The 27,516-nt window shown below is 40.3% G+C and overlaps 1 long non-coding RNA gene across 1 annotated transcript; it reads right to left on the minus strand.

Moving 5' to 3' along the window:
• Positions 1 to 24,755: 24,755 nt before the first annotated feature.
• LOC131015612 (uncharacterized) lies at positions 24,756 to 27,277 on the minus strand. The gene is made up of 3 exons (XR_009098594.1): positions 27,054 to 27,277; positions 25,606 to 25,666; positions 24,756 to 25,003 (listed from the first exon to the last, which is right to left on the minus strand). It is a non-coding gene; the product is annotated as an uncharacterized LOC131015612 (long non-coding RNA).
• Positions 27,278 to 27,516: the final 239 nt, after the last annotated feature.

The raw sequence follows: 27,516 nt of genomic DNA on the forward strand, positions 1-27,516 counted from the left end.
TCATAGAAATTAATTCATTAAAGGCCCATCTTTATTCCTTGTATCTGGTCCCTAGACTGGCCCAAAGTCTCCTGTGCCCTAGTAGGAGAATTTTCACCCATCACAGTTATAGGTGCCCTAGGACTGTATTTTGTATTTAAATACAACTGTCTGCGCTAAAAAAGACACACACGATATTTAGGGTTTTTCGAGAGCAGCAGAGGGGCGCCAACTTGAGAAGGCCGATTTTCTCCTTGGGAATTCTCAGAGCTCGTTGTCTATCCAACGATGGGAGTTGAGCGGGATACAGTTCAAAAGGTCAGAATTGGAGTCTTTCAATTCAGTCATCGACATCCTCTGCATACAATTTACAAGTAAGTGTTTCTAACTCCAATGTGCAGCACATAAATTCATAGGAGCATGTTAGGGATTAATCGTTGTATGGTGAATTAAGATATCCGAGAAACGATCCTATTGGGGCTATAATCCTTCAATTGGTATCAGAGCCTGGATTGCTTTTCTTGGCTCTGTCAGTTAATTCGCGTACGATTAATAATATGCGTTGGTTTTGGTTTTGCTGCTGCTGTTCTGTTGGATTTGTATACTGAAAGCAAGAACGTTTTATGCTTGTTTACAATGTTTCCTAAGTTCACTATCTAATCTCCTATCTGATTGTGTTCATGATTGTATATGTATGTTCTTTATCTCTATATAAGTAGATTATATGGTGTGTTGTAGATCACAGAAGACCATATAATTGGAATAACCTTAAGAGATATAATATAATCACAGCCGAAATAACTCTAGGACAAGTTATTGGTTTAGGCTGCGGTATAGATGGAAGTAGTTTGTCTTGACTACTTATCTATACTGGTACGTCATTACGTATTGATAGGACCACAGTGAGATATATTCTTCTATCTGACTTAAGTGAAGAATTAAAGATCTCGGTAACTTATAAGATCTTAATACTAATAAGATTTCAGATATATATGTTGATTCGTTTATCACTTTGACTTATTAGGAGCGAGAGTTATATAGTAACTTGAGTACTCTGTATCTTGGGTGATAGCGGTTAATATATGATATCTGATTATCTGTATTAGTAATCGTATCCGGTAGAGGTTAATGACATCCCCTTAAGGAGCTCAATAATGTTTATTGCGCTAAACTCTGCAGGTTGATTAAGTTCAGGCGCAATAATAAGGTTTGAGTGGTACTGCTTAAGGATTACAAAAGAGATTAATTAATTAAGGCTGTCAGAGCTATAATTAATTAATGGATGTCGGAGATTTTAAATACGAGGATTTAATAAGTCTAAATACAAGCCCCGACTCATCACCGGCAATAAAGGGGTAAGTCAATATCGGTTCTCTAGTGGAATGAACTGATATTTATAAATTAATTATGGTCTGGGCTGACCATAGATAAATTAATTTATTTGAGGCCCATCTTTATTCCTTGTATCTGGTCCCTGGACTGGCCCAAAGTCTCCTAGCCCTAGAAGAAGAGAAAAACGCCCCCTACACTAATTCTGTGCCTACACTGATAAAATTAGGGTTTTGAGAGCTGTGTGGGGCGCAGGAAATCAAGTGGAGCATTCTCTCTTGGGACTTTCATAGAACGTTGTCCATCCAACGGTGAAATCTGAGCGGGATACAGTTCAGAAGATCTGAGCTGGAGTCAGATTTTCGCAGGAAATCAAGTTCTGGCAGTCTCCGAAGAACAGCCATAACTTCCTCTACAGAAGTCTGATTAAGGTGAAACAGATGGCCACGGAAAGCTCTTTCGAAGACGAAGAAGTTGTATTTCTGCACAAAATACGATTGGAGGTCGTTTGAGGGGTCAAACAGAGTGTTGAAGTTGGCTGACCTGTTCAGCAACGGATTGACGAATTCTTAGGAATTCTTCAGGTATTTTCTAACTCCAATGTGCAGCTGTTAAATTCATAGGAGCATGCTAGGGATTAATCGTTGTATGATAAATTAATAATATTCCAAGAAACGATATTCGGGGCAAATCGAGTATTAATTCAATTTAATATTCCTTCATGTTCTTCGTGGTCTGTTGATTCGTGGGATACGTCATTTTTGACGTTGTAATCATTTTTCCACACGAGAAAATCCATGGTTAGATTAGGACTTCCGTTGTTGTTTTTGTTGTTCAGCTGTAATCTGTAAATATGGTTAAGCGAGATGCAAACAACGACGATCAGACGGAGAACGAAGAATAGGTTTTTGGAGTGGATGAACAGGTTTCAGGCTGAGCTACTCTCTGGTTCGCGAACTGCTGCACTCTGGCTTCAGAGCTGCTGCGCTCTCCCTCTGGAGTTGGTTCTGGTACTGAGCACTTTGGGCTTCGGCTCTGGCTCTGGGCAGTCTGAGTTTCGGCTCTGACTCTGAGCATCCTGTGCTCTGGCTCTGGAGATGAGCGAGCTCTGCTATGGCTGGGAGCTCTGCTCTGGCTGTGAGCTCTGCTCTGGCGTGTGAGTGAGCTCTGCTATGGCGTGTGAGTGGTCTCTGCTCTAGCGTGTGAGTGAGCTCTGCTCTGGCGTGTGAGCGGTCTCTGCTCTGGCTTTGAGCGGTCTCTGCTCTATCTTTTGAGTGGTCTCTGCTCTGGCCAGAAGATGTCGTTGCTCTGTTTTTGCCGAGGCTGCGGAGAAAGTAGCGCACGTATCTCGAAGCTAACCCTAGGGGTTCCTGATTTATGCTTAATTGTTCTAAATTTTGGGGTTTGCATGAGCTTATTTTAAGATAATCTTCTGGAAATTGGTGCGTTTTATGTGTTATTTTATGCTTTGCAGGAGATTTAGGTTTTATAGATGGAAGAGTGCAAATTTTGGAGATTTTGGGCTAAGAATCGTGTTTATGCGCATACTCTGGACTGCAGAGCTGACAAGCCCGCTGCAGAGCTGAAGGCCCACGCCAGAGTGTGAAGGCCCGCATTGCAAAGCAGAGCAGAGCTAACATGCAGAGCAGAGCCGAAATCTCCAGAGCTGAACTTCCCTAGCAGAGTTGAAATCTCCAGAGCAGAGTGACTCAACCCAAAACACCTAAGGGATTGACTCGCAATCGTACGAGGTCGTCCTAGTATAATAAGCTAACCCAAGTCATCTCTCAAGGAAGGCTTAGCAGGGCTCTAATTGTGTTACTCACAGGAAACTGAATGAAAACCTAAACACTCTAATCGGGTAGTTGGGTCTGGCACTAACTCGCTCTCTAATCAACAAGACATAATCGGGAAAAAGCAGTAAACATTAACGATGCAGTAGATATGTAGTAGCTAAAAACGTAGAGATTAAGCATTAAACATTAAACCTATCAAACTAGGGTTGTTTCTAGTACGTCAATTCGAACAATCATAAACCCGTAAACAACGAATAATCACTACCTAGGCATGAAGACAAGATCAAACATGAAATTCAAATTCAAACCAAACTCTAATTGTTCCTTAGAAAGATTCCTCAACAAACAATCAAGAGCATTCATCAACGATCAACAAAGAACAAACCGAATAACTTAAATCATAATCAATCATCCACATCAGAGAAGGTATTCTAGAACTATCAATCATCAAGAGCATAAACAAATAATGAGACAAATCAAAGGATTCAAATAAACTAAAGAGAATCAAGTGAGTTCTTACAAAAGCATATGATCCAAGTGAACTTAATCCAACGGAATGTAAATTGCAATCAACAATAATCCAATGAATTCGAGAGCGAATGTTGATGTTTTGAATCTCTAAAAACCAAGGAAAAAGAGTGGAAATCTCCCTAGAGGCTGCTGGGATCGAGTGTGGGGTGAAAAACCCTAAAAAACGACTTTTAAATGGAAAAAACGCGCCCAGGGACGGCGGCGCCGTGTATGCCTTTCGCAGACTGCAATGCGCAGCGTTTTTGTTTTGGTCCGTTCTCCCTCGTTTCAAGTCGGATTTTGGACCCGTTTTCGCCTACGAACTCGTATCGAGACGAACTTCGATTCTTCTTCAGACCAATCAACTAAATTCTGACTTTAGTTTTGTCCACATATCAATCAATTTGAGCATAAAATCCTGAGACAACAAAATTAGCACAAAAGCTCAAATCAATCAACTCTTGAGTGAAAGAGACCAAAATAAAAGTCAATATAAGACGTAAACACCCACAAATATTCATCACAAAATAGGGCTAAACAACCCCCCCACACTTGATCCTTTGCTTGTCCTCAAGCAAAGTCACGACACCAAAAGATAGTTCACAAGAAAACTTCCTCACCATTCACATCTCCAACCAATCTAAGTCTCTTAGCCATTCACATTCCTCACGAGATGTTCATTGTTAAGATTTTAAGAAGCAACAACCACATGATACAATTCAATCCGATCAGACTCAATTCTCCGCTAGAGGTGAATTCCATAATGTGATTGCCTTTATAATCAAATCCCATTTTCCTTGAAGATGATAAACAATCAAACCAAATCTAATTTTATACATCTTTCTTTTCAAGGTGATGTTATTCCATTCTCAATAGATGGGCCAACTTTCGTGAGATCAACACTTTTGGAGGTAATCCAAAATGTTCTCATGTGGTTTTCCATGCTCATAACACTACCGTCAGAGGAGCAGAGACCCAGAGCTATAGAAAACTTCACAACAAACCAACATTCAAACTCAAGGGATAAGATCGTAGGCTATCACAATGAAAACACTCCCTCTAGCATCTACCGGACAAATCACGTCAAGAATAGCTCATAAGGGTGTTGCATCCAAAACATTAAACAACTTACATCAAGAGAGGAATATGCATAGCCTGAGAGACAAAGATAGCAACCAAGCCAACACAAAGCATGAAATTTACTTGTGAACAAATCATCAAAGTGTGCATTATTACTTGAAGCCAAACAACAATCAAGATAAAGGAGACCATTTGCCCCGCACAAGAAAGCCCAAAATCACAACAAAAAGGCACCCACAGGATCAACAAACACCCCCCCACACTTAAAATCTAGCACTGTCCTCAGTGCTCGCAAAAAGAGGGGTGAAAGAGAAAAACTTCCCTGAATATCGATCCAAGTGGCGAGCCCGTAGTTTCCCATAGTGTTTGCCTATCTCTCATCCATAGAACAAACAATCTCCAACGCACCAACCTGCACCCAACAACAGAAAAAACAGAAACACAAACCCAAACAAAACGAAAAAAAAAAATGAAAACAAGAAAAAGCAAGAAAACATGGGTTGCCTCCCATGCAGCGCTAGTTTTTAAGTCGCCAGCCCGACTAAGAGAACCCCTTAACCAAAATTCGATTGAAGCTCTAGCTGCCTTAACGCCCTTGTAAACACGTCTTCTTGGATTGTAGCTGCGGGTCCTCCAAATGAGCGCTCCATGCTCATATCATGAGATGGTTTTCTATCCACACATCCAAGGAGATCGAGTGACACAACCTCATCAAGCTTCTCTTCCAGTAGCAAGGCACACAGAAGGCCTTGCTCTTTATCATCTTCCTCTTGCAGCTTATCCAGGAATTCTTGCTCAATCTCACTTTCATCTTGAAAGTTAGCAAGAAATTCTTCCACGATCTCGTCCTCTTCCTGTAGCTTATTAAGGAATTCCTGCACAATACAATCCTCATCCAAAGCATCAAATATTTCAACATAAGAGCAGTTTTGAATTAAGAAAGTTGGGGTAGTAGGTTTTTTATCAAAAGCTGAGAATGTTACAGCTCTACCTGCCCCTACCATACTCACAGTTCCCGTACTCACATCGATGCGAGTATGGGTGGTTGCCATAAAAGGTCGGCCAAGCAGCACGAGATGCCCATTCTCGCCTCTAATCCCTTTTCCCACATCAAGGACAACAAAATCAGCCAAAACACTAATCCCCCTCACAACAATCTCAACATCCTCAACAAGGCCCCGTGGGCTACTAATGGAGCCGTCAGCTAGCTCTATTTTCATATTCGTGCGTTTAAGCTCTTTATTACCCAATTTCTCAAAAATATCAAGCGGCATCAAATTGACTGCCGCGCCCAAATCGAGCATTCCCAAAACCTTGTCAACCCTACCTAAGCTAATATCAATAACAAAGCTACCTGGATCTCCTTGCTTGGGTGGTGGTTGGTCTGGTGCAACAGTGACAGGTGGCAGTGGCTCACTAGGGAGTTGGAAAGCCTTGATTGCTTCCACGGTTTTGCTTCTCCATTTCCCCATGGTTATTGGGGCATTTTCCTTGACTACCGCCACGGCATGAGCTTGATGCGGATGTTCGTCTTGATTTGGAAACTTCCCAGTTGGTTGTTGTTGCTGCAACTGATTCAAGGCCCCTGTTAGTTGCTCAACTGTAGTCTCGAGGCGCTTGATGGTAGCACTCTGAGCCTCCATCGCCTGTTTGCTAGCTTGCATGAAAGCTTGCATCTGATCCTCAAATAAGGGGCCTGGAGGTTGGTGCTGCTGAGGTGGGTAAAATTGCTGCTGGTTCTGATAACCCATAGGCTGATGGAATTGACAGTATTGAGAACTCTGCACGTGTCCTTGCATGTGACCCTGAAGTTGCCTACTCGCATACCCTTGTGCAGCAAAGACTTCTACTCCTCTTTCATAAGTATGCTCGCCCATCCTATGGCACTCGTTGGCTCCATGGCCATAATCACCACAAATGCCACAACTCTCAACAATGGGCTCACGGGCTGGAGGTGGTTCCACCTTACTCATTTTTAGCTGCTGCATCCCCCTCATGATCTCAGCAACCTGCTTCTGCAGCTCATAGTTAGGTGCCACTGCACTAGCTTCAATTTTCCTTCCTCGGACCGGCTTCTGCTACGAGCTCTCAGCTAGGGCCTTGAAAATATTCTTTAGCTCATCGGGAGTCTTCCTTGCAATGTTACCTCCTGCCGTGCTATCCACCATAAATTGAGAAGTCTGCAGCAACCCGTCATAAAATAGTTGCATCAACATCACTGAGGTTAACTGATGCTGCGGGCACTGGCGGAGGAGCTCCTGGAATCTTTCCCAAGCCTCATGAAGTGGCTCATCGGCTCCTTGAACAAAGTTCATGATTTGAGTTCTAATCTCTTGTGTCTTGTGATTTGGGTAGAACTTCAACATAAACTTCTCACAGGCCTCTCCCCAAGTAGTGATAGAACTAGGCGGTAAGGAGAGAAGCCAAGTCCTTGCCCGATCCTTAAGTGCATACTGGAAACATTTAAGCTTCAGCTGATCTTCTGTGATCTCCAACAGTGGAAACGTTTGCACTTGGGTGCAGAAGTCCCGGATAAACTGCAGGGCATCTTCATTCGGCAGCCCATAAAAGAGGGGGAACAGACTTGAATCATTGGGCTTCAGGTTGTAATTCCTGACTGCAGTGGGGAGCACAATAGCTGAGTTCGTGGCCTCTATGACAGGACGGGTAAAATCCCCCATGTACTGCAATTTTCTTCCTGCCATCTTCTCAACTCCAACGCTATACAAAAGAGACTCGGTACCCTCTCCTAGGCTTCAAGCACCTCGCGTGCACGGTGAGTGTTGTCAAGTAGAATGCCAAATTCCAGTTAAGACTTTAACTCCCTAGCAACACAACACTCAACAAAACAGATCAACCGCACCGGTGGGAGAAATAAGATAACCGAGCAAAAATAAAAATAAAATAAACACAGAAAACAAAGTAGCACAACGAAACGCCTAAAGCCTTCCCCGGCAACGGCGCCAAAATTTGACTCAACCCAAAGCACCTAAGGGATTGACTCGCAATCGTACGAGGTCGTCCTAGTGTAATAAGCTAACCCAAGTCATCTCTCAAGGAAGGCTTAGCAGGGCTCTAATTGTGTTACTCACAGGAAACTGAATGAAAACCTAAACACTCTAATCGGGTAGTTGGGTCTGGCACTAACTCGCTCTCTAATCAACAAGACATAATCGGGAAAAAGCAGTAAACATTAACGATGCAGTAGATATGTAGTAGCTAAAAACGTAGAGATTAAGCATTAAACATTAAACCTATCAAACTAGGGTTGTTTCTAGTACGTCAATTCGAATAATCATAAACCCGTAAACAACGAATAATCACTACCTAGGCATGAAGACAAGATCAAACATGAAATTCAAATTCAAACCAAACTCTAATTGTTCCTTAGAAAGATTCCTCAACAAACAATCAAGAGCATTCATCAACGATCAACAAAGAACAAACCGAATAACTTAAATCATAATCAATCATCCACATCAGAGAAGGTATTCTAGAACTATCAATCATCAAGAGCATAAACAAATAATGAGACAAATCAAAGGATTCAAATAAACTAAAGAGAATCAAGTGAGTTCTTACAAAAGCATATGATCCAAGTGAACTTAATCCAACGGAATGTAAATTGCAATCAACAATAATCCAATGAATTCGAGAGCGAATGTTGATGTTTTGAATCTCTAAAAACCAAGGAAAAAGAGTGGAAATCTCCCTAGAGGCTGCTGGGATCGAGTGTGGGGTGAAAAACCCTAAAAAAACGACTTTTAAATGGAAAAAACGCGCCCAGGGACGGCGGCCGCCGTGGGACGGCGGCGCCGTGTATGCCTTTCGCAGACTGCAATGCGCAGCATTTTTGTTTTGGTCCGTTCTCCCTCGTTTCAAGTCGGATTTTGGACCCGTTTTCGCCTACGAACTCGTATCGAGACGAACTTCGATTCTTCTTCAAACCAATCAACTAAAGTCTGACTTTAGTTTTGTCCACAGATCAATCAATTTGAGCATAAAATCCTGAGACAACAAAATTAGCACAAAAGCTCAAATCAATCAACTCTTGAGTGAAAGAGACCAAAATAAAAGTCAATATAAGACGTAAACACCCACAAATTCATCACAAAATAGGGCTAAACACAGAGCTAACTCGACAGAGCTAAAATACGCGCTAGAGTAAACCCGGAGGAGCAGAGTCAACTTTACAGAGCTGACTTTTCAGCTCTGCACTACTCACCAGAGTCAACTTTACAGAGCTGACTTTTCAGCTCTGCACTACTCGCCAGAGTCAACTCTACAGAGCTGACTTTTCAGCTCTGCACTTATCGCCAGAGCTGAACTTTACGGAGCTGACTTTCAGCTCTGCACTTCTCAGAGTGCGTTACTACAAAGCTGATTTTTAGCTCTGCCATGCCGATGCAGAGCTGCGAATTTAGCCAGAGTAGGAGTGTTTTGCAGAGCGCGCATCCAGCTGGAGTTGCCTTATCTTACACGATTTTATTGCCTTTAGAGTTCTACTTTGCATGGCAACTTTCATGGTGATCAAGAGAAATTTGATGTCTATAAATAGGGTTTAATTTTTATTGTAAAATAATCTTTTGCCCTAGTTTTAGACGCCTTTGAGATCTTTTTCCCTTGGCATCCGAGACTTAGGAATTTTATTGCTTTCTTAGTTTCTTCAAGTTTTCGAGTTTTTAGTTCTAGTTTGCTTTCAAGTTAGTTTATTTTAGTTTCGAAGGTGTAATCAAGTGACAGATTTCATCCTCGTGACGTTTTGGTATTTCGTAATTCAATTCTATTTATTTTGCTTAATCATGTTTATGTTTTTCGTTCATGTTTATGCTTTCTTTTTAATTACGCAATTTAAATTATGCACTTTAGTTTCACGCCTAGATTAGAAGTTCTTTAAATTTACAAGTATTTAGTTTCATAAGTTAGGTTTAATTTAAGTTATTTAAATTCTTGCCTAGGTTAAGTTTAAATTCGAGTCAAGTTTAATTTAAGTTTAAGTTTTAAGTTCAAGCTTAGTTTTAAATCTTCTTTCATTGCTTTTTCCTACGATACTACTGAAAGCCCTTTAAGACTTTCCTTGTGAGACGACTTGGGTTAACTTACACGTTACAATAGATCTCGTCCTATTGCGAGTCAATATAGAGTAGTGTTTAGGTTGAGTCAGTTCCCAAACCCTAGTTTTCAAAGATGGGTCCCAATTCTAATCTATTACATTTAAAACAGAAAAGAAAAACTAAAAAACGTAAACACTGCAGTGGTGTTAATCCTTTATGCTATTTGCCTGCTGTTTTGTCTTTGCTTGTTAATATGTTTCTTGTTAACTGCGCATAGACAAGCATGCTAGGTTTATCATTTTCTTAAGCATATTTTAGAATTCCGCGAGCATGTTTTATGTGTTGCGTTCTAGAAGAGCATGTTTAGGATTATATGTTGAGCATGATCAAACCTTTTGAAAGAAAAAGACTAAGCTGTTTTAATAATTTTTATGATGTTTAAAAATTATTTTAGACCTCCACATGTGGTCTAAAGACAAAGTGATTGAGAATATGAGTAAACGTCCACACGATCGTGGCTTACTTCATGTTTGATTTCACAAGTTTGTTAAGTTGAGATTTCTATTAAAAATATTTAAATCCATTTAAGTAGTGGGAGTTATGCGGTAAACGTCCACACGATTGTGGTTTACTCATATGATTTTCATAAGTACTTTAGAGGATGGATTTTAAATAAGATAACCAAGAGGTTAAATTGAAAGTGGTATGGTCCTAGTAAGTATGCCAATTTCGAGAATTTAATTGTCAAGGTTAAATTGTGGTCGCTGCTTAGATATCATTTCAAGTACAATGTACAACTTCCCATCGGAGTCCCTTCTTGAATATGATATGGTCTAGTTAAGGTCCAACTATTAATTTCCTTTGTCAAAAGGTTAAGTTGACATGGATGGAAATTAAACGACTAGGTAAATAGTCTGGTTGAGGGGTTCATGTGTAAACGTCCACACGCTCGTGGCTTACTCGTGAGATTCCTTGGGCAGTTGGAGGTTTCATTAATATTATTTTATCAAAATGTTACAATATTATTGTTACGAATAATATGCTTCATGTTCTTACATGTTTATTTTGTTTTACATTTAGATATGTCTGTGTCTCCTATAATCTCTATTCTTGCAAACAATCATCTCACCGGTCCGAATTATGTTGAATGGAAACACCATCTTATGTATATTCTTGACGCTGAGGAGCACAGTTTTGTGCTTACTACTCCACGTCCCGCGGCCCTTACTGATGAGTCGACTGATGTGGAATGAGAGGCGCATAGAAGGTGGCACAAGTCAAATAATATGGCCAAGTGCTATATTATGATGACTATGTCACAAACTTTGCAACTCCAGCATCAGGTCATGAATGATGCGGCTGACATCATGTTGAACCTCACTGAGATTTATGGGGAGTCCGAGAGATCTGCTCGCTTTAACATAATGAGAGAAATCTTAGCATGTAAGATGAGCGAGGGCAGTTCTGTACACGAGCATGTCATGCACATGATAAATCTTTTTGATAGGCTCGAGTTACTCAGAGGAGGTATCGAAGGGGATGTCAAAGTCGATATCATCCTGAATACTCTCCCCAAGACTTTTGAGAACTTCCATCTCAATGCCATTATGAGCAAGGCCAACTATACTCTTAACGAGTTATTGAATGCTCTAGTTATGACAGAGGGAGTCTTGGGCAAAGGGAAAGAGGTTCTTGTCGCTGCCAAGGGATCTGCTTCTTCATCGAAAGGCGGGAAAAAGAAATGGAAAGGTCCGAAGGGCAAGGTAGCAAAGTGGGCGGCCCTACCGGCGGCGTGAAAAAGCCAACGGGAAAGGGAAAGTGCTTCAAGTGCGGCAAGACTAGGCACTGGAAGAAAGATTGTCCGGTGCTCAAGGCAAAGGGACAAGGTACATCACAAGTTTTAGTAACTGAAACATGCTTAGCTTCGTTTTCTACTCATTCTTGGGTAGTGGATACGGGGGCAACTGACCATGTTTGTTACTTCAAGCCGACAAGGGAGCTGGGAAGTGATGAAATCACCATCTCCATGGGCAACGCGTTGAAGGTCGCAGCTGTTGCAATTGGAGATTTATCTTTATGTTTTGGTGATGACATTTTAGTTTTGAGAGATATTTTATATGTGCCGGAGTTTTGGCGAAACATAATTTCTGTTTCAAAGTTATTTTTGGATGGATATTCAATTACTTTTGATAAAGGTGTTTCTATCATAAAAAATAACATGATTATTTGTTCCGGAATTTTGAACAACTCTCTCTATACTATTACATGTCCAATTAATAATTCTGTCCATGTTGCTTTTACATCACAAATTTGTCGAAATCCAAATAAAAGGAAATACTTTTCTCATGAACAATATACACATGCTTGGCACCTAAGGTTAGGCCACATCAATCTAAACAGGATCCAAAGGCTCGTGTCGAATGGAATTTTGAAAGATTTTCAAGCTGTTCCATTTAGAACCTGCGAATCCTGTATAGAAGGAAAGATGACGGCAAAGCCTTTTAAGGCAAAGGGGAATAGGGCCTCACATGTGTTGGAATTGATTCACTCTGACTTGTGTGGACTGATGTCCATAAAAGCTCGTGGAGGGTATGAGTATTTCATCATTTTCATCGACGATTACTCAAGATATGGGTATATTTACTTACTTCAACACAAGTCTGAATGCTTTGAGAAATTCAAAGAATTCAAGGCGGAAGTGGAGAAGAGATTGGGTAAATCTATCAAGTCATTGCGGTTTGATCGCGGTGACGAATACCTCGGAAACGAGTTTAAGCAATACTTGTCAGATTCTGGGATTACATCTCAATTGACTGCACCAGGTACTCCCCAACAGAATGGTGTAGCGGAGAGTAGAAATAGAACTCTTTTGGAAATGGTACGATCAATGATGAGTTATGCATCGTTGCCTATTTCGTTTTGGGGATATGCCTTGGAAACAACGGCTTACTTGCTGAATCTAGTACCGTCCAAGTCTGTGCCTAAGACTCCTATCGAATTATGGTCAGGGCGAAAGCCCAGCTTGCATCATATAAAGGTATGGGGTTGTCCTGCATACGTGCTTGACAAAGAGGCAAACAAATTGGAGCCTAGATGCGAAGTAATGCTGTTTGTAGGATATCCAAGGGAAACGAAAGGTGGTTATTTCTATAATCCTAAGGATCAGAAAGTGGTTGTTAGCACCAACGCACGATTCTTGGAACAGGATTATATAGATAAACACAAGTCTATGTCCGAGATTGTCCTTCAAGAAATCGAAGGCAATGGACAGGCGATTCCATCACCCCAGCCAACTGTGCAAGTGAATGCACCACAGGACACTCCACAAACCATTGTCACAGCTGTACCACCACCGCTTCGTCGTAGTGGGAGGGTTATCATCCAACCCGATCGATTAATGTTCTTGGGATAATTTTTAAATCTTCTCCCTGATAATGAACAAAAGGATATCGACCCTGACAACTTTAGACAAGCGATGAAAGATTTAGATGCAGATTCTTGGTACGACGCCATGGTTTCTGAAATAGAATCCATGACTGCTATGGATGTATACGAGAAAACTGAATTACTAGATGGCTTCTTGGCCATAGGTAGTAGGTGGGTATACAAGAGAAAAAGAGATTCGGATGGCGAAGTCGCGACTCTTAAAGCTAGACTGGTGGCGAAAGGCTATACCCAGGAACAGGGTATAGATTATGATGAAACTTTTTCGCCGGTTGCCATGCTTAAGTCCATCCGAATACTCCTTGCCATAGCAGCCCACATGAACCTTGAGGTTTGGCAAATGGATGTCAGAACCGCTTTCTTTAACGGTTTCCTTGAAGAAGGAATGGACATCTATATGCAGCAACCCGAAAGGTTTGTGAAGAAGGGCGAAGAGCATCTTGTATGGAAGCTGAAGAAGTCCATTTATGGACTTAAGCAAGCTTCGAGGTCATGGAACAAACGTTTTGACGAGGTCATTAAATCCTATAGATTTACTCGTTGTGAGAACGAAAGTTGCGTGTACCGTTTAGATGCCAATGGTGACGTGGTTTTTCTTGCACTTTATGTAAATGATATCCTACTCATTGGCAACAATGTGGCGCTATTATCAAAAATAAAGAAGTGGTTATCCGAACAGTTTCAAATGAAGGACTTAGGAGATGCAGCGTACATCTTGGGGATCAAAGTTGTTCGTGATCGCCAGAAAAAGATGTTGAGCTTATCTCAAGCGTCCTATATTGATACTGTGATTGCTCGTTTTAGCATGCAAACTGCCAAGAAAGGGTTACTACCTTTCAGACATGGCATTCCTCTGTCTAAGGACATGTGTCCTAAGACGCCTAGTGAGGTTGAGGAAACGAGGAAGGTACCATATGCTTCCGCTGTAGGTAGCCTCATGTATGCGATGCTTTGCACGCGACCTGATATTTTCTATGTCGTTGGCATGGTTGCGAGATATTTGTCAAACCCTAGACCAGGACACTAGATTGCGGTAAAGCATATTCTCAAGTACCTGAAAAGGACTCGAGACTATAGGCTAGCTTACCAGTCAGACAGTCTAACTCCTTTGGGTTATACCGATTCGGATTTCCAGGCTGACCGGGATGAGAAGAGATCTACCTCTGGTTATGTGTTTACCTTGGGAGGTGGAGCCGTATCATGGCGGAGTGCAAAGCAGAAGTGCATTGCAGACTCCACCATGGAAGCCGAATATGTAGCTGCTTCCGAAGCTGCTAAAGAGGCTGTATGGTTCCGGAACTACCTCTTGGATCTAGGAGTGGTACCTAATTTGCCTAAAAGTATCATAATTTATTGTGATAACTCGGGTGTAGTGGCAAATTCTAAGGAACCAGGACCCACAAGGCGACCAAACACATAGAGAGAAACTACCACATCAAACGAGAAATCGTACAAAGAGGAGATGTGCTGGTTGAGAAGATCAATACCTTGGAGAACTTAGCTGATCCTTTCACAAAGAGTTTACCGCAGAAGGCCTACGAGAAGCATGCTCGAGGGATGGGATGGCGGTTGACAGGGCCGGTCCTGACAAAACTGAGGCCCTGGGCGAAATTAAAAAATGGGGCCCTAATATAATATCATACTACCACTACAAAAAAATATATAATTTGCGACCAAAATTACCGGCGGCCCACCGACAATGGAGGGGACGACCGTGTTTTTCAAAATAGTGGCGGAAATACCAGTGGCAAGGATGCCTCCGGTGATCACCGACGGCGTTGCCGCTGGTATTGTTAATATTAATTAATTTATATACTTAAATATATTACCGGCGGCGAGGTGCAACTAGCATTTGCATTTTAAATTGAACTTTAACTTTTAAATGCAACTAGCATTTGCATCTCGTGCAATGCACTGAAAATATTTTTTGTTTTTACTATTTGTATAAAATTAATACTAATTTAATTATTATACTTATAAATATAATAAAAAATTAAATTTAATTGAATATATTTGAATTGAATCTTAAAAAAAATAAAAAAGAATTCACAATTATAAAATTTGATATTAAAAACAAAAATAAAAAAATAAGTTAAAAAAATTAAAAATAAAATACTCCTAATTTAAAAGAATTAAAAATATATTTATTTAAAAAGATGAGAGATGAGAGAGAAATTTATAAAACTTTAATATTTAAACATGCATAAATTTTACATTTTAAATCAAATATTTTCATAAAATATAGTATCATATTAAAGCTCTTATCATGATCTTTAATTTGATATGCATATTAAATATTTTATAATTAATTGAATTTCACAATTTTGGAAAGAAATGTAACAACAAATAAGAAGTTAAAGAAAATGAAAAATGAAAATAAAAAGAAATATATATAGTTTAAACATAAACTTTCAATTTTATTATAACTACAAAATTGTCACTCAATTTTGAAATTAATTTGAAATTGATTTCAAATTGAAAACTCTCTTTTTAATATAGTATAGATATAAATTTGACAATAAATTATGTTGGGCCCAAAATCAATAGATGAACTATTTTGTTAGTATACATAAGATCTATAATTAATAGGACATATTAAAAATTTTGGGCCCTCAAATTTTTGGGGCCCTGGGCCGTCGCCCATGCCCGCCCACCCTCAGGACCGGCCCTGGCGGTTGATGCCACCCACTTAGAGATACTTTCAGTATAAGTGGGAGAAGTGATAGTGTTGTAATAGCTAGTATTTAGACACATTGTATACTAAAAGTTTACTTTAGTATAAGTGGGAGATTGTTGGATTTGTATACTGAAAGCAAGAACATTTTATGCTTGTATACAATGATTCATGTGTTCACTATTTAATCTCATATCTGATTGTGTTCATGATTGCATATGTATGTTCTTTATCTCAATATAAGTAGATTATATGATGTGTTGTAGATCACAGAAGACCATATAATTGGAATAACCTTAAGAGATATAAAATGATCACAACCGAAATGACTCTAGGACGAGTCTTTGGTTTAGGCTGCAGTATAGATGGAAGGAGTTTGTCTTGACTACTTGTCTATACTGGTACGTCATAACGTATTGATAGGATCACAGTGAGATGTATTCTTCTATCTAACATAAGTGAATCAAGATCTCGGTGACTTAATAGAATCTTAATACTAATAAGATTTCGAATATATATGTTGATTCGTATATCACTTTGACTTACTATGGGTGAGAGTTATATAGTAACTTGAGTACTCTGTATCTTGAGTGATAGCGATCAATATATGATATTTGATTATCTGTATTAGTACCCGTACCCGGTATAGGATAATGACATCCCCTTAAGGAGCTCAATAAGGTTTATTACGTTAAACCCTGCAGCTTGATTAAGTTCAGACACAATAATAAGTTTTGAGTGGTACTGCTTAAGGATTACAAAGAGATTAATTAATTTAAGCTGTCAGAGCTCTAATTAATTAATGGATGTCGGATATTTTAAATACGGAGATTTAATAAGTCTAAATACTAGCCCCGACTCATCACCTGCAATAAAGGGGTAAGTCAGTATTGATTCTCTAGTGGAATGAATTAATACTTATGAATTAATTATGATCTGGGTTGATCATAGCCATTAATTCATTAGAGGCTCATCTTTATTCCTTGTATTTGGTCCTTGGACTGGCCCAAAGTCTCATGTGCCCTAGTAGGAGAATTTTCACCCATCACAGTTATAGGTGCCCTAGGACTGTATTTTGTATTTAAATACAACTGTCTGCTCTCAGAAAGACACACACGATATTTAGGGTTTTTCGAGAGCAGCAGAGGGGCGCTAACTTGAGAAGGCCGAGTTTCTCCTTGGGAATTCTCACAGCTCGTTGTCCATCCAACGGTGGGAGTTGAGCCGGATACAGTTCAGAAGGTCAGAACTTGAGTCATTCAATTCAGTCATCGACAGCCTCTGCATACAATTTACAAGTAAGTGTTTCTAACTCCAATGTGCAGCACTTAAATTCATAGGAGCATGTTAGGGATTAATCGTTGTATGGTGAATTAAGATATTCGAGAAACGATCCTATTGGGGCTATAATCCTTCATAAAGAACTTCAAGTAGCAGGGCTAAATTTGTCGTAACAACGTTGTTATTCTTGACCCTCTTTTGTGCTTAAGCTTCTTAGGAGATGAGGCAATTCCATCTAAGGTGCAATCTCGAACTTACAGGGCTGATTTATGTGGAACAACTTTAATTTTTGTCCAGAATACTGTGCAGGGTAGAGGGGTCTATTCTTAAAAACAATCTTCTTTAATGCGGTCAACCCACGTTTTCCACTTTACGAGTGTCTCGCCACGTTTTCGCGCGTATTAACGGTCTATCTTCCTCACACGCTTTATCTTTGTAGTTGCCCCTATTCTAGTCGTGATCACCATCATATAAGCCGTTGATTTTTCCGCGGTATTCCTTTAATTACATTTCACTTCGACTTAAATTTTCACTTTACCTTTGTTACTTTTACTGCTTTCCTCTGGCGATTCTGCCATTTCCAACTGCTTGTGCTTCCGAATATTTTACCATTCTTTCAGCTTCATCCTCATCGTCAGGTACTAGCTTTACCTTTGTCTTCCCGATTTCGTTTGGTAGCTGCTAGCATGACAACTAAAGAACCCGACTATATGATGGACTGTAGGGACCTTCCTCCTTCTATGGTTCATGAGAGAGACCTAGATGATTATAAGAAACTCTTCGACTTTCTTCTTCACGAGTTTACCTTACACACACAGTCACATACTTTCGAGAAGCCTGATGACGTTGAAGTTCCTCCTAGCGTAATTCCTCTTTGGGAGACTCAGGTTACTGCTTGGTTGCGCTTACCTCCTCCTAAATTCCTGGTTAACGTTTGCAATTATTTTTGTATACCTTTCTTTCAACTCGCTCCCTCTGCTATTCGTAAGGCTCTTGCCTTTCACATTGTCCTCAATTTTTATGGTGTTGAAAACACTGCCCGCGTCTTATGCGAAACCTAAATCTTGAAGAAAATCAATATTTTTTACAATTTTTCCTATCTCTCTAAATATTGTATCAATTTCCTGTACTGTTTTAATACTTATGACCGAGACTTCAAGTCTCAATATTTCTTCATTGAGGTCCACGCCAGTGATTGGGGCCGTGCTTTGGTTAGAGGTCTACCCGTTGGCATTCCATGAAACATTCTCATCCCACTGCTAACGCTTAGCGTCTCCATCACGTTCGAACTATTTTTCATCAGATAAACAGCCTTGAGCAGTCTGAGCCCTTTAATTTAAAGAAAATTTGCCAAGACAACTCTAATTTGGCCTCCTCAAGGCTATTTGACCGTTATTTCAGACATCTAATTGGTAAATTTTTAGTATTACTTTTGATTTTATCTCTGCAGGGTTGACTTGTACTGATTTTTGGTTTGCTCTTCTTCTGGCAGATATGAGCTGCCAACAAAGGGCTAAGCTGAGGCGTTTGGAAGCAGCTCAGCGGGCGGAACAGGTTGAAGAGGCAGTAGAGACACCTTCAGATTCCACCCAATCTATTTCTACCCCGTCTTCAGCTGGGGGAGCTGCACATAGCTCTTCAGTGCGGGATTTCCCTATACCGGCCTTTCTACTTTCAGAGGTACCTTTACCTTTCTTTTTCTGTCACGACCGAACCTAATTAAGGATAACTAAGTCGGGAAACCGTGACGAAGGAAGGGAGATTAGAAGCGGGGATAGAAAGGGGTGTGAAAATTATGAAGGATCGAACTTAATCATTGACAGTGAAGGAGACATTTATAATATAACTTATGTTTAGCCACAAAGATTTAATAACTAGTAAGTTCGGATGAATCCGAATTAATTTAAAAGATATAATACTCGGGAGTACGCAGCGGAATAACAATATCTGAACTACATGTATGGAGACATGTATCCAAGAGTTCATTAAATAAACTTATGACAAGGGCTTATTACTGAAGAATACGCAGCGAAAATAATCTGATCACATGTATGAAGACATGTATCCAAGAGTTCATTAAATAAACTTATGACAAGGGCTTATTACTGAAGAATACGCAGCGGAAATAATCTGATCACATGTATGAAGACATGTATCCAAGAGTTTATTCAATCAACTTATGACAAAAGCTCCGCTCCTCACTTCATCTTCATCAGCCACTGCTCAACCTGCACATTTAGAAATATATGCAGGGCTGAGTACGAGAGTACTCAGTGGGCACGTATGCCTAAGTATAAACATAACCATGCTTCATGAAACTGTAAATTGTCATGCCATCATAAACAGTACAGCAAGCGAGTTTTCGTGAAATAGGCCCAAGCTTACTAAATTCTTTCGTGATACTTAAAGTTCATCTGCGCAGACTAAGTTCTCTCGTCATCTATCATATCTGGAACTATGTGCCGGAGAGGTGGCCACCTCTCACGGACACTTGACCGGCCAACCCGCTAGATGACTCACGGTCCCTCGTGTACACTAGTCAAGGCAGGATAGCTATCAACTGCTTAAGACCCGAATTCGATTACATTATTGGCAAAGCCTAAGCAGATAGATATCATACTAAAACTGAAACATTTTATGGCAAGACAATACTTGAAATAACTTTCATTCAAAGATTTTGTCATGAAATAACTTGCTTGAACGTAACATTTAAACTCATTTGATATATATGAAAGTAATGCCCACCTGATAAGCAAACCTTTGTCATAACTTAGTGACTCCTGACTAGCTTTTACTCGCCTACTTGACCTTTTAAAGCGAGTATATAAGGTAAGACATTTGTCTTAAAAAAAATTCTCAGTAAAGGAGAATGCGTAAAAATAATTATGCATGGCTCATATTCCTTTTTTTTTTACTGAGATAATACTTAGGGAAATTTTATCACTAGTCCTTGTTATTAAAAACAATTTAAACCAAGTAGGTTTCGTCTCATGAAGTCAAGTAATTAACTATATTGATTCGTTCTCATTAGGGTGTTCTAAACTGCCACTTAAACATAATTCCCCCTTCGTGTAGGCAAAGGGAAAATGAATAAAACTCAAACACCCTAAGTTCTTATCTCTCTCTCTCTCGCGATCTGCTCTGTCTCTTCGCTCTCTGCTCTGGAAATCAGCTCTGGCTTCTAAGTCAGCTCTGGCTGAGTTAGCTCTGAAAAGTCAGCTCTGGCGACTTAGCTCTGGAAAGTCAGCTCTGGCCTCCGAAAGTCAGCTCTGGCGACTTAGCTCTGGAAAGTCAGCTCTGGCCTCCGAAAGTCAGGTCTTGCGACTTAGCTCTGGAAAGTCAGCTCTGGCCTCCGAAAGTCATCTCTGGCGACTTAGCTCTGGAAAGTCAGCTCTGGCCAGTCAACTCTGACTGTTGAAGTCAGCTCTGGATATCTAGCTCTGCTCTGGCCCTTTTTCCAGTTCTGCTCTGGAATTTCCAGCTCTGCTCTGGAATTTCCAGCTTTGCTCTGGTATTCCCCAGCTCTGCTCTGGTATTTCCAGCTCTGCTCTGGAATTTCCAGGTCTGCTCTGGAATTTCCAGTTCTCTCTCTGATATTTCTGGGCAGAACGATGAGGACTTCCAGTTTCCAAAACCAGAGTTCTCCGTCCTTATTACGCCTCGATTCTCACTCGGAAACAGACCTTAATCTCTACCTACGTGAGCATGCTGTGCTTGTTCAAGTTTATCTACGTTTAAAGCTAAAGTTCTCATCGTTTATCGAGGTTTCGAGTCATGGGTTCTACCGAAAAAGTGACTTAACATGCTTCTCGTGTTCGTTTGTATCTAGAGCCTAAAACATGCTTTCTGCGAGGGTGTGATTCATGCTGAAAGGAGTAGCAACAGAGGTCAAGAGTTACCTTGTTGTCGCGTGCTTTGGTCGGACGAAGGGGGTGGTTTCTTTCTCGTTTTTCGATCGTCGAGGTGCAAACTTGGACGTAGGTAGTAAAGATCACGGTCTACTCCTCTCCGTGCAAGGCGTCGAAAGAGATGGAGCTCTTGTTGTTGCTGCTGGATTTTCAGAGTGCCGAACAAGAGAAAAGGGTGGCACAAAGGGGTTGAAGGGGAGTTTATATAGGAGCTTGGTAGGTGCACTTGAGTGCCTAAGGGGGAGAGCTTCGGCTGTAGCCCTGCCTAGTGTGGGATAGGGGAGACCCTTGGGCTGCTCGGCCAATGGAGGGGCTGCTGCTGCTGCTGCCGTGCTGAGCTCGGCAGGCGTGGAGGTGGAGTGTGCAGCAGGTGAGGCGTGGGAGTCCCTTCGGCTGCCTAGCCAATGGGGCTGCTGCCGTGGCTGCTGCTGCTGGCGTGGAGTGCGGCCCTTCGGCTGCTCGGCCAATGGCAAGGGCTGCCGCTGCCGTGGCCATAGAGAAGGGGTTGCTTTCGTAGCACTCCTTGCTCACATCCTTATCCTTCTTTCTTTCCTTTTTAATCCTAGGTGTAGCCGATGTAGAGAGGTAGAGAGGTGGTCGTGTGATTTAAATAAAAGATCTAACTAAAACCTCTCAGTGTTGGCTTCTCTGTAATAGAAATACTAGTTCCGGGTTTGCTAAAAATGATAATGCTAATTTAAATCCGTAGATTTAATTCGTTCGTCATTCTAATACTTAAATTAAATCCGTAGATTTAATTATCCTTAAAGTCGGAATTAATTCACGACTTGAGCAACCATGCGGAAATAAACTCCATCATGATAAATAACACAACTTAGCTAAGTTGGTTATAACCTCGAGTAATAATAATTCATCGACTCAAAGATTCTCATCGCGGTCTTAAACACGCGACGATAAATAAATGCATACTGTTAGTGTAGTGACTCTGTCTCCAAAAAAACGTAATTCAGAACATAGTTGAAAACATAAAGTGCTTCATGTACTGGCAGATAGATAAATAAACATGCAAAACTGAAATTAAATACTGATAAAAGAGCGGGTCGCTACATCCTACCCCTCTTAACAAAAATTTCGTCCCGAAATTTGCATATCTCTACTAAAAAAAAGCTTAGGGTTTTTCTTCATAGTTCAAGTCTGGGCTAAGGATCATCTCTTCTTAGTGGATCACATGCTTTGGATCGTGAACGTACTTCCTGAGTGGTGATACGTGAAAAACGTTGTGGACGTTTCCAAAACTTGGCGGAAGTAGCTTGCCGTAAAAGATCGATGAGGTTACTAAATAGTTATGGAAAATTGCCTTGATGAGGACTTTTACATCAATATTCGAATCTGGATCTACTGATCTATCCAGGTACTACACGTGATGGACTAGCGGTCTAGCAAAAATCATCACAAAAGAACTTAGTCACGTTACGTCCGGTGGACCAGCGTTTTAGTACTAGTCAAAACAACTAAGCCAACATAGGGGCATACAACCGCATCAGAACAACCATCATTTCCAAAAAACACGAATAACATCCTACTAAAAACATACGGGATGGTCTAAAAGCATCACGTGCTTGACCCTTGGGTCGAGGCATTCGTGTCTGACTGATTTAATCTGATGAATACCTGTTTGTCCTTGGGTTACAGAAAATCTACCAACAGCTAGTGGATCGCAATGATTCAAATCACAATTGGCAATTAGGCAAAGTGTTCCAATAATTTGCCAAACAATTGAAAATAAATGACCATAGGGTAGAAATGAATTGACTGAAAGGTCGAAACGAAATGACCTAATAGTCTGAACCCGTTTGGCTTTTCAGATGAAGGTTTAAAATATATGGGTTTAAAGACCCATATATGACGACTACTGAGATTTTGGCTATGTGGACTGGTCAGGTCCGACACAACTACTTCTCAGTCACTCGGAAATACTTTCCCGAACTTGGTAACTCTTGTTCATTGGCTGCAAAAGGTATATTTGGTCTAAAATCACCACTTCTCCTTAACATCTTGAACATGTCCTTGAAAATATTCTAGAGCTTCTCAAACTTGGAGTGTGCCTCCTAATTTAATGCAATCCCTAAACATCTTCTATAGGCGAAATAAGGTAGGCTCAACCTTACTCAACAATCTTCCTCTACATGATCTTAATGTAGTACTTCTAGTACTTTGTGTTCCTTCTCATAGCGCTTGAAATGCAACCATATAATTTGAAGCGCTCACCCATGCCTTTGCTAAAGACCTTCTTAATCATCATACCTTCCATCAGGAAGTGGATTTTGTTTCTCTGAGCATCTTTACAGGGTATGTGTCACCATACGTAATGCTAAGGCATGTAATGATCTTAGTCAACACTTTCATTCTTCTTACTAAACTAAATGTCTAATCCAATACGTTCTAACAAGGGCGATGTCTCTGATAGTCTAAGGTATGTATACTTAACTTGAGTATACTCGCAGTGTCTCATTAGAATCCCAATTCCTTAACTTCAATATCGATCCGTTGTCGATGCTTCTAACTCTTATTGAACTCTTAACCATCTTCGGGAACTCATTCCCCTCGCATCTCGTCCTTCGATTCGTAGTAGGTGATCGTAATCAACATGGGTTCTAAAACAAGCTCACGTGTAACGTAATAGGTAACTTTAATCAGAAAGGTTTCGAATATCTAAAACTGTAAGCCAAATAGTTCTAATCGCAATATTATGACATCATACACAATGTGTTATGACTCTATGTGAGTCTAACCCTGAGGTTCAAACATTAATCATAAAGGTTCTCATCATGCAATAACTGGTAATAACCAAGAAATCTGAAATGAGGCTTAGCTAATTACGCGCTAGCTATCTGATTACATAAGCCGCACTCGTCGCTACGTGCAATGACTCACGTGATCTATCATCAAATAAGGCACTAGTCGATTCGGTGTTCTGTTTCGCGTGAACAATATGAATGAAACACTATGCCCGTGTCACTAACTCGTGTGTGACACTTTTCCTTTCATCTCATTGCATACCTTCTCATTGAATTCTCGTGTCTCTTCAAGTGACATTTGATTTGGCTCTTCACTATGGCTATAGTGAAAGATAATTGAGTTTCTAATTTCTGTTGTTCTTCTCGTAATAGTGATCATACATTCTTAACGTATCTAAGTTCATTGAGATATCTAATCAATCAATAAAACATATATCTTGAATGTAAGCATCAGTACATTCTCATGAAACGTGAACTTTTCAACGTTTGAAAATCATTACCATTTTCTTTCTTGTTGAGCATGACGATGTGATGAAGTGCTGAGCTCTTGTCGACCGACACTTTTATATTAATATCCAAACTAAGGCTAATAGATAACTCTTGGGTTCAGAGCAAACGAACTTCTCTGATACCACTCTGTCACGACCGAACCTAATTATGGATAACTAAGCCGGGAAACCGTGACGAAGGGAGGAAGATTAGAAGCGGGGATAGAAAGGGGTGTGAAAATTATGAAGGATCGAACTTAATCTGTCACGACCACTACTCGACTTAATTAAGGATAACTAAGCCGGGAAACCGCGACGAAGGGACACAGTTATCGACGGCGATAGAAAGGGAGTTTCTGTCACGACCGAACTTAATTAAGGATAAATAAGCCAGGAAAATGTAACTAAGGACACAGTTATCGACGGCGAAAAAAAGGGGGTGAACAAATAATAGAGGATCGAACTAAAATTTGTTTAAAGAAGGGAAAATTTATAATACACCTGATGTTTAGTCACAAGACTTGAACAGACTTGTAGGTTCAGATAAAACTGGCTTAACTGAAAGAACATAAAACCTAAGAGTACGCAGCGGAATAACATAATCTGATTACATGTATGGAGACATGTATCCAAGAGTTCATTCATTTAACCTATGACAAAAGCTCCGCTCTTCACTTCATCTCCATCAGCCACTGCTCAACCTGCACATTTAGAAATATATGCAGGGCTGAGTACGAGAGTACTCAGTGGACACGTATGCCTAAATATAAAATACATGCATCATAAAACTGTAAATTGTCATGCCATCATAAACAGTACAGCAAGGGAGTTTTTGTGATATAGGCCCAAGCTTACTAAATTCATTTGTGATTCTTAAAGTTCGTCTGATCAGACTAAGTTCTCTTGCATTCTATCATATCTGGAACTGTGTGTCGGAGAGGTGGCCACCTCTCACGAATACTTGACCGGCCAACCCGCTAGATGACTCACGGTCATTGGTGTACACTAGTCAAGGCAGGATAGCCATCAACTGCTCAAGACCCGAATTCGATTACATCATTGGCAAAGCCAAAGCAGATAGATATCATACTAAAACTGAAACATTTTATGGCAAGACAATACTTGAAATAACTTTAATTCAAAGATTTTGTAACGAAATAACTTGTTCAAAGGTAGCATTAAACTCTTTTGATAGACATATAAAACTGAAATTAACAGTTAAATCATCTCATGCATTTATCTGTATAAGAGGCCTACGACACGCAAGGGATCTCCATATACGTATAGTGAAAGTAATGCCTACCTGATCCTCGGTATGGAAGAGAGGTGATCTTAAGCGGTGGTACCGTCCTGTGAACCAATTCCTACAAGACGAGTTCTTAACTCTTAGCACATATCATGGATAACAAAAACCGTTGTCTACTTGGGATCTCTAGGTCAACCTATTCCCGGACTTACAACGCAAAATCGAACTAGGGATTATGCATTTTACATACGTTAGCTTATCTTGATGCCTTATCTAGGTTAACTCACTCATTTTCATGAAAACTTTGCACAAAACATATCCCAAACTCGTCATGCACATATACATAATATTTCATGAAACATCCTTTAAAACCAACTTTCAAACTTAGAAAATAATTCAACAACTTGAGCTCTTAAGGGGCTGTTTTGCAACAGACACCAATTCTGCCTCGGATCTCTAAATGAGGCTCCAAAGGACATTCTGGAAACTAGACATTTCAAGGATCATTCTCCAATTTGAATCGAATGAAACAGAGTTCAAACGAGCAAGATATGCCCACTCAAAGATGGGTACTTAACAAGCAAAAATCTGGAAATTTCAGATTTCCAGATTAGAACCAAGTCAATGGGCCTTCTTTAAAAATTCATATCTCCCATTAACAAAGGCCACTGAGAACTCCAAGGGTCAATCTGAAAACTAGGGAGAGAGTGTGACACTCTCCAGTTGAATTTACCCCAAGACGATTCATGGTTTAGGAGATATTAACATCCAAAGTTCAGTGCACAAAAAGAGTTCAAGTTCGGCAGATTCAAAGATTAATTCAGAAAAGCCACTTTAGGCTTTACCAAAAATTCTACAAATGAACAAATAAGTTCCCAACATGTCAATGGATATTCAATATAAAAATGGGCTTGATAATCAAAGATTTAGGTTGGCCTTTGCCACCTCAAAGTCGTAGGTTTGTACAACCTACTGGAGGATACACAGAATAAGAACTAGACTTCAAAGAATTATACCGGGCATTTCCCTCATCCAAAAATAGTGAGGCCAGCTTAAAACGAAAGATAAGGGAGTCTAGAGTATCATATTAATGTTTCAAAGGGTTTTACCGATTGAAACGTGACTTATGGTCTCTCAAAGATTGTTTACCAGAAATGCATTCCAGACGGGCAGTGATATTTAACAATTCATAAATAAATTATAAGAGCTCTAAAAATTCTGAAATTATACCATAGTGTAGAAAACATATACAATATGATACATAATTAATTTGGGAATTTTTGGGCACCGTTTGGACGGCTGAAATCGCCTTGCAAAATACTGCCGGAGCAGTGTGCTTATGGCAGATTCGCAGCTTTACCTCATGCACGATTTTTCACCCAATAAACTCTACCAAAATAAACATCCAAGACCATAAAACATATCCTCACACAATATAGCACACATATGAGTAAAAATCCGTGGTCTTAAAGTATTTTCAGTTGAGAAGACAAAAGAAAACTCACCCTCGAAGCACAACCTTCACTCTAACTTTACGCCCTAGTTTTCCCATGCTCTCCCTTGCTTTGATACTCCTCTTGGGGCTTCAAGGGCTTCTATGGAGTGTGATAATGGTGGGAGAAGAGTCTTGGGAGTGGGGGAGATGTGGAGGGACGAAAATGAAGAGGGGAGAAGAGAGTGAGAGCACTTTCTTGCCTTAGCACTTTCTTGGAGTGAAAATGAATGGAATGAGAAAAGTTTGCAGCCACTCTTGCTTTTGAGGAGGCTATGCACGAAAATTTGGGGTAGGATAGGGTGGGGGTGGCTGCCACCAATGGAAGGTACCTTGTGGCATGCAATTTGGTAGTTCCAATGCCAAGTCATGATGGTTCTTGTCCCCTTTTAAATTTTCCTTCTTTTCTTTACTTGTAGCGTTGGCAAGCGTTGGGATTGGGTGGCGTGAGTGGTGAAGTGATCTAAGAGAAGATC

The sequence above is a fragment of the Salvia miltiorrhiza genome, chromosome 3 (genome assembly GCF_028751815.1).
Source record: "Salvia miltiorrhiza cultivar Shanhuang (shh) chromosome 3, IMPLAD_Smil_shh, whole genome shotgun sequence".
Taxonomy (NCBI): Eukaryota; Viridiplantae; Streptophyta; class Magnoliopsida; order Lamiales; family Lamiaceae; genus Salvia; species Salvia miltiorrhiza.